An 8346-nucleotide genomic window follows, 5' to 3' on the forward strand; every position below is an offset into this window, starting at 1 on the left:
GCTTGGCAAACTCTTTCATATCTGACTCTTCTTCTTTTCTTTTGAGCATACCAACAGTTGCGTAAATCTCAGACCACACCCGAGACATTCCAAATTTACTATTACCAGTAAGATCATAGTTTTCCAGCAGATTTCCATTCAAATCATAAACCTGGTTTCTGAGTGCATTCTTACTCCACCTACGCAAAATGTATTTCTCAGGTATTTCCTTAAACTTTCCCGAGCAAATCCAAATGATGTGGTTACATAAAATACCTTTCCTTTCAAACAATTTACATGTACAACGGACATCCATTGTTCTCCTATTGTACTCAACTGCATATCTCTTTCGCTTGTTTGCGTCCTCAACAATTGAAACTTCAAAGTTAGTTACTGGATCTGGTGGGGTGTATCCACAAACACTACACGCATTTACCGAAAATTTAACCTCCTCTTGGAAGTCAAAGAACACTTCATGTGTATAGACCTTCACTGCATGGGCCTCCCAGTTTGACCCGAATAGCGTTTCAGGCATTGAGTTGTGGCTCTGTGCTTCAAGAAGCTTTAGATTGTGCCTTTGTTTGTCCATGGCACTCTCAAATCTCATCCAAAATTCTACGAGAGTCCCATATTTATTTTTAAATCTCTTGAAGAAGCTATTCGAACTCTCTGATCTTTGTGTGGTTTTTAAAATGTTGCCCATTGGCACATTCCTGAAATAAGCGCGTATCCACTGATCTCGTTCCGCAAACTTGCTAGTCAACCATTTATTTCCTTCTAACGAGAACTCGCTAATGACCTTAGCCCAATTCTCTTCAAATTCCTCAGGCTCCAAGTCCTAGCTCCAGACAACATTGTTCAGACGACTTAAGAAATCAGTCTCTTTGCAAATTGTGCTCCCAACCTTGTCTGTTACTTTCTTCATAATGTGCCACATGCAAAAGCGATGTCTTGCTTTTTTGAACACGGCTGCAAGTCACAAAATCCACATTATCTATTGTCAGAGTATTATCTTCTATGGTCACAAATCAAGCTTTAAGATTCACTAAACAAGGTCTCAGATTCACAAGATAAGAGAAATAACAAAATAGGCAATTTCAACAACTTATGACCAAGTTTAAGAATATTAGCTTTGTGTTTCACAAATCAAGATCTAAGATTCACAAAACAAGCCCTAAGATTCACAAAATAAGGAAAAGAGCAAAGCACATGATTTCAACCACTTATGATCAAGTTTCACAAAATTACCATATAAGTTCACAAAACACGCTCTATGATTCACAAAATAAATTTCAAGATTCACGAATAATGTTCCTAGATTCACCAAATAAATAATATTCCAAACACACCTGGGACTGCATTTATTATTCCGGCATCTTGGTCACTGATGATGTAATTGGGTTCTTTGCAACCCATTGCTTTCAGAAACTCCTGAAATGCCCAAATAAATGAGTCATCATCTTCATGCTCTAAAAGCACGCATCCAAATGTTATTGACTTTTTGTGATTGTCAATCCCAGTGAAAGGCGCGAATTTCATGTTATATTTGTTCGTTCCATAGGTTGGATCGAATGAAATAGCATCACCAAACAATGCGTAACATCTGATGGAATCCGCATTTGTCCAAAAAATTCTTGTCAAAGCACGTCACAAGATCTGTTTCATATGCAAATACCAACCCTTTTGTCTCTCGGAGGGTTTCTAAACGAGAGATGAACATATGTCCATCCTTGCCATTAAGTAGACACTTTACATTCCTTTGGAAATTCTTGAACTGCATAAGGGTAGCTCCCACATTTTCGAAACCCTCTGCTTGTTCCTTGCATAAGTTGTATGTTAAACTAGCCCCGACATTCAATCTAGAATTTTGGATAATTAATTGCTTATGGTATTCGTTCAGTTGATTTATATTGTCGGCAAGTTTCTCAAATTCCCTATTTTTGACAGGCGTCACTGGGTGATTGTGACCCTCACGGAATTGTTCAATCTTGTACATGTTTTCATGGAACATGAATTTGATCATCGCTTCACAACCCCACCTTTTAATTTTGGTTATTCTTGTACCTCTTTGCTTATTGGAACTCTCAGCCTCCTCATCACCACCTCCACCCCTTTTTACGGTTTTAGCGTTGGTTTTCTATTTCCACTTATTGCACCAGCTTTTGTTTTGTCACCAGTTTCAACGGTTGTTGTTTTTGCATCAGCTTTGGGAGGACGATTTTTCCTCTTATTAAAACCTTCACGATGGCAAACCATGCATTTTGTTCGAATAACACCATCTTTAAACCTCTTAGTTTAAGACTTCCTTGCTTCAAACCCACAAGCAATAGCATAAATTTTATAGAACAACATCGCTGACTCTAAGTCCACAAATGTTTTGCCAACCACGGGTGTAAACTTCTCTTCAATCCTACTTATCCATTGCTCAGTGCCACTGATCGGAGCCATTTAGTTCACAAATTAAGCAATTGTGGTCGTTGGTCAATGGTCGATACAAAACACAATTTATACTTCACAAACAACTCTACAAATTAGTAAAGAGGCAAGTAAAGGTCGGATCCCAAGGGACGGGTATTGAAAACGAAGATTTCTATTACTACTAGTGGTGTCTAGGGGTGTCACAAGTTGGGTTGATGTAGAAGGTTACTAAACTAAAATAGCAATGAAAATAAACTAACAAGGTAAATGGAATAAGGGTGTAAACAATTGATTAAAAGCACTAGGGTGTCATGGGTTCATAGGGGATTCATGGGATATGATCATACAAACATGTTCTCAATTTATAAGCAAGCAATTATTGTTGTGATGGATTGAGTTGGGTTATATCTTACAATCCTAGGAAAGTTTGGGTCCCGGAGCCGAATCACATAGATTGTACAACACCTACAAGTCGACTTAATCTTTCCTACTTAACACATGCATGATCTAACAAGACTCGAGTTGGGTTATGTCTTACAAGTCAAGTTGAAGAGATAGTAGATGATAATAAATGCAAGGATTCATAGGCTTAGCATTTCATCAAACATAACATGTGCATGTATTAAGATCAAAACAAGCAAGCAAATAAGATATGAAAGCATATTGATTTAAGCATGAATCATCCCCATGTTGGTTTCCCCTAATCACCCATTAAACCCTAGCTAAGAGACTACTCACTCATTATCATATTGATCATGCTAGAAAGGTTGTCAATCATACTAACATAATGAAACATGATGAATAAATGAAAGTAATTAGCAATAATTAAAAAGGGATTAAGAGATTATACCTACTAATGATTCCAATAATAAAGCAAGAATAATAGAAGTACTTGAATCCTAGATTGAGAGGTTGTCAATCTCCCAATAATAACCCAAATGATCTTCAATTACCCAAAATAAAGTAAGAACAAGAGAGAGATTAAGGAACTAAAACTTGGATTAAAACTTGATTAATATTTGATTACAATATTGAAGAGAGATTTGATTGATATTAACTACACTAATTATTGATTAGAAGAACATGCTCCTCTAATTAGACTAATGGGGTATTTATAGTGAAAATTAGGGAGGATGCATTAGGGTTAACTAAGGGTTAAACTAGTAATTACACTTTTTAAGTTGAGCAAGGAGACTCCGGTATTCAATGAGAGAAGGGCGTCTCCATTTTGTAACTTGAAGGACGAAACCATGCTGTACTGTGATCCGAGCGGATGGAGGTCGAGACGGACGGATGGGGCATGGACGATCCGAGCGGATTAAGGTAGAAGACGCTCGGATTGGGCCTGGGGGATCCGAGCGGATCCTGGGTAAGGACGCTCGGATTGAGCTGGGCGGACGGACGGATCATGGATGATCCGTTCGGATTCTTCTACAGCGTCATTCCTTCTTCTTTTCTTTCCTTTTCTTCATAGAATCCTTGGGGATTTCCTTGGGGACTCAAGGATCCTTTCTCAACATTGATCTTCTACTTAGCTATGTACAAAGGCCTTCTAGTCTTGTCTCTCCTTGATGCTTGGTCATTGAATACGATCCATTTAGCCTCGTTTTGCCATGAAAATGCAAGATTCTTACTCCTTTCCTACCAAGGGATCAAAATCTCAAAGAATATGCAAAACAAAGATCTAAAGATAAGAAATGACCCAAATAGGCACTAAAAAGCATAGAAACAATGGTAATTCGGGGGCTAAATATGCGCCAATTATGGTCGCATCAAATATCCCCAAACCGAACCTTTGCTCGTCCCGAGTAAAGAGGTGACAAAGACTAGGACCAATACTAACCTAACCTAATAATAATAGCCGATATGAGACAATTAGCGGGTCTCACTCCGCCCCTTCAACTCACAACAAGACAACCATGAGGTAGGATGCCTTCTTGCAAGGCAAGGTGGGTCTTGCCAAAATGGCGACACATCCAAACATTAAGCACACAAAATCAAGTAATGGATGCATCTACAAAAGAATAGCCACTTTCCTCATCTAAGTGGCGGAAATTATCTACAAGGGAAGCAATTCAAGGGTACACAATCCTTCATAGATGCAATTTGTTCAAACTACTAAGCCTAGAAGGATACCAATAAATCACCTCCAAAAGGTGTCAAGCTAGGGTACCTTTGTCCTCAATCGTTAAATGCTTTTGTCAAGAGTAGACTCCCTATGGTGTTAGAAACACCGGAGGATCGCGGAATTCCCCCTCTTGCCTAGACAAGAAGAAGGGTCGTCCCCTCTCTACCATGCACAAAAATGGATACGGTGGATAAAGGGATCGATAGTATTTGAGTTTCACTTTGGGAGTTTGCTTTTGTTTTTGTTTTCCCCCCAAATTTCTTTGGCATTTGACATTTGAGAACACTTTCTTTGCCATTTCTTTTTGATTTTTGACATTTCAATACTTGACAAATTTTTTGCATTTCTTTTTGAACATTTTCAAAGTCACCCCAATTAGTAACGAGGGTGCCTTGTATTTGAAGCTTTAGGAGTTCTATTTTTGCTCCTCTTTTCATTTGATGCATTTTTGCAAACTTTCTTTCACTTTTCATTTCATTGAACTCAAATCAATTTCTTTTTGTGCCCATTCCCTTTGATGACAAAAATGTGGTAGAACATGGATGATGGATAGAAGTATGCATGGTTTCAAGGGTCACCTTGGAATAAACAGTAGCCAAGGAGTTATCACACCACAAGGTACTCTTGACTCGGCCTTAAACCATGGGTCAAAGGATACTAGCATGACACATCCTAGGGTGTTTTACAAGCATTCTAACAAGCAAAGTCTTAAGAATAAAAAGCATCTACTAGGGCCTATATACACTTGTCAAGCTTCCGAAGTAGACGGTTTCGCAAAATTTTTCTAACCATGCAAACTACATGCCATGATGCAACTAACATATAAACATCCTAATGCAAATGATTCTACCAACTAATATGACATATAAACTAAATGCAAGTCCTAAGTTCACATTGTTTTACCGCATCAATCAAAATAAAGCCACATAGTCATTAACATAAAGAGGAAAAAGGAGATTGGAAAGATCATACCATGCGGTCTTCAATATCCTCATGTCTCGGATGTGGCGTAGTCAATCAAAGTGAACAAGGATGAAACAAACATAATATATACAAGACAATATATACAAAGGAAAATGAACTTGTTTTTGGATTTTTCAATTTTCAAATTTTTATGATTTTTGAAATTTTTCAATTTTTATGGGTTTTTGAATAGAAGTTAAGTGTTAGAATTCCCATCCCCACACTAATATGGGCATTGTCCTCAATGGCCAAAATGATGGAAATTATGCAAGAGTGATGCATGATTTCTATGCTAAATGCAATTCTACACTAAGCTATTCTACATGATGCATGTTGTTTTGTTATGACGGAGAGGATAATTTAGATTACCTCCCGTTGCGTATGCATCAACTTCCCCAAACCAAGTAAGACACTATTGCTAATGTCGAGACATGGGGGAGTTCATGCACATGCTATGCTATGCATGAGACTAGATTGTCATTTTGGATTTTCAAAAATGGGAACAATAAAGAACACCTCAAAGGAACCGAGGTGTGAGTCCTTTGATGTTGCTAGGACTCAACTAACCAATGATCAAAATGAAGTAAAGTACAAAGAGATATAGACAAACCGTGGGAGAGTAGGAGTCTCCAAGGCTAGTCTTCCATCATACTATCATTATCACCACTTCCCTCATGAGAAGTGGTCTCATTGCCACTTTCCTTGGCACTTTCTTCATTGCTTTCCTCATCATCATCTTCACCATCTTCACCATCCCTTTCTTCATCTCCACTTGCTTCTTCCTCAATATTATCATCAATCTCCTCATCATTTCCAACAACCTCATTATCTTCCACCACATCCCTTGATGCACCCGGGAACAAAGCTTCTCTATCCGCCCAACTAGGCAAAGGACAAGATGGATCAAGGAGTCCTTGCCTAGCTAAATGTAGGAGGGGAGGATATTGAGCTAGATATGCATTCTTCCGGTCTTCATAAGCTTGCTTGTGCATGGCTCTCATAAGAAGAGTTACATAGTCTTTCCCAATTTCAATTCCTTCCGGCGTAAAATCTTCATAGTCATAGGGGTAAGGTGGTATGATAATGGAAGAGGAGGGGGCCTCATGGTCACCCTTTTGTTGTTGAATGATGTACTCGGCTTCTTTGGTTAGGGGAAGTAAATAGTTGGTCCGGTGGACACTAAGACGGCAAATCTTTGCGGGTAAAGTGAATGAACGAGCCTCACTAGTAAGCCACCCATACTTGGTATCAAGGGAATTGTGAACAACCCACTTAAACTTGTTAATCAAGGTGGACATATCAATGAGATGGCCACCATCCTTAGCCTTGTACTTGCTATCCTTATTGAAATTAGGATCAAAGTGCTTGGCTAGGACCGTGACAAGGCCGCCATTAACAATAACGGTCGTACCCTTCTTCCCACTATCTACATGAAGCCATCTATCAACCAATAGCCTCAAACAATTGTAAGGCTTAGTGTAACTTCTTCCAATATTCAAGGTTGATTCAAGGAGAATAAAATCGAGCCCCGTGAAATGATTGGTGTCTCTTCTAGCAATTATGGTATTTCCCACAACTTTGTGCCAAACTCTTATGCCCGGATGATGGACTAAGAGAGCACGACAAGCATGAAAATCTTCATATTTCTTCCCGGAGATTGCCTCCCAAAGAGGCGCGGGATCGTACTTACCATATTGCTTATAGAATTTATGTTCATCGCTAAGACCCAAAATTGCACCCAATTAGGAAAGGAAATGCGTCTACTAGTGTTAGCTAGACGAAACTCAATATTTTCTCTATTCTCAACCTTTGTCACTTTCAAGGAACTTAAGAATTCCAAGACAAGGGAGGGGTATGTTACTTCTTTCATTTCAAACAATTTCTTCAAACCCATGGCATTGAAAAAGACTCTTGTTTGTTCAAGGACACCTAGCTTCTCTAAGGTTTTTTCACATATGAACTTGGTGGATTGAATTTGTTTCATAGCAAACTTGACAAATGAATTTCTATGGTCATCGGAAATGAAAGTTACCTCCGGATAATGCAAGAGTTGATTAATTACCGGAGTAGAAGGTGATGCTTCCATAGAAATTTGCTGAGGTTGTTCCACTACCAAGCTTGGTGTTGACACCACCATTGCCAAAGCTTTCTTTGTTTGTAGAGCTTTTTGCCTTTGAGAGAGAGCCTTTGCTTTTGGTGCCTTTGTTGCCTTTGTTGCTCCCTTTGTTCTTGCCATTTGATGAACAAACCAAGTAGAGAATCAAAAATCTTCAATTTGTAGAATGCCCAAATCGATTTTGAAAGTGAAAGGCTTTGCCTTTATGAGAGCAAAAATCGACTCAAAGGGTGAAGATTTTGTGCTTGGTTTTGATTTTTCTTGAAGATGGAGTGATTAATTTGATGTTTGAAGGATGGTTTGATTTTGTTTTGGTGATTTTGTTGAGGGTTTTTGTGTTTGAGATGGAGAGGATGAGGGTTTTGGTGTTATGGGTAGTGTTTATGAATGAATGAATGAATGAATGAAGGTGGGGGGTATTTAAAGAAACGAAAATCTCGAAGATGCAGGCACGATCCGTGCGGATTAGGCGCAATCCGCTCGGATTTTCAAGCTTCAAATTTTAAAAATCCCGCCTAAAGACGGCGTCTCCGGGGAAATCCGCTCGGATTTTTATTGAGGGACGGGCGTCTCTTGGGAAATCCGGACGGATTCTCATCCAGAGATTTTTCTTGTTTTTCTTGACTTCAAGACGGGCGGATTTTACCGAGAGACGGACGGATCCGGGAGAGGGGCGTCTTTCCGTAAATCCGCTCGGATTCCTTAATGACACAGAATTCTTCAATTTTTGCACACAGCCCAA

This window comes from Silene latifolia, chromosome 7 (genome assembly GCF_048544455.1).
Source record: "Silene latifolia isolate original U9 population chromosome 7, ASM4854445v1, whole genome shotgun sequence".
Lineage (NCBI taxonomy): Eukaryota > Viridiplantae > Streptophyta > Magnoliopsida > Caryophyllales > Caryophyllaceae > Silene > Silene latifolia.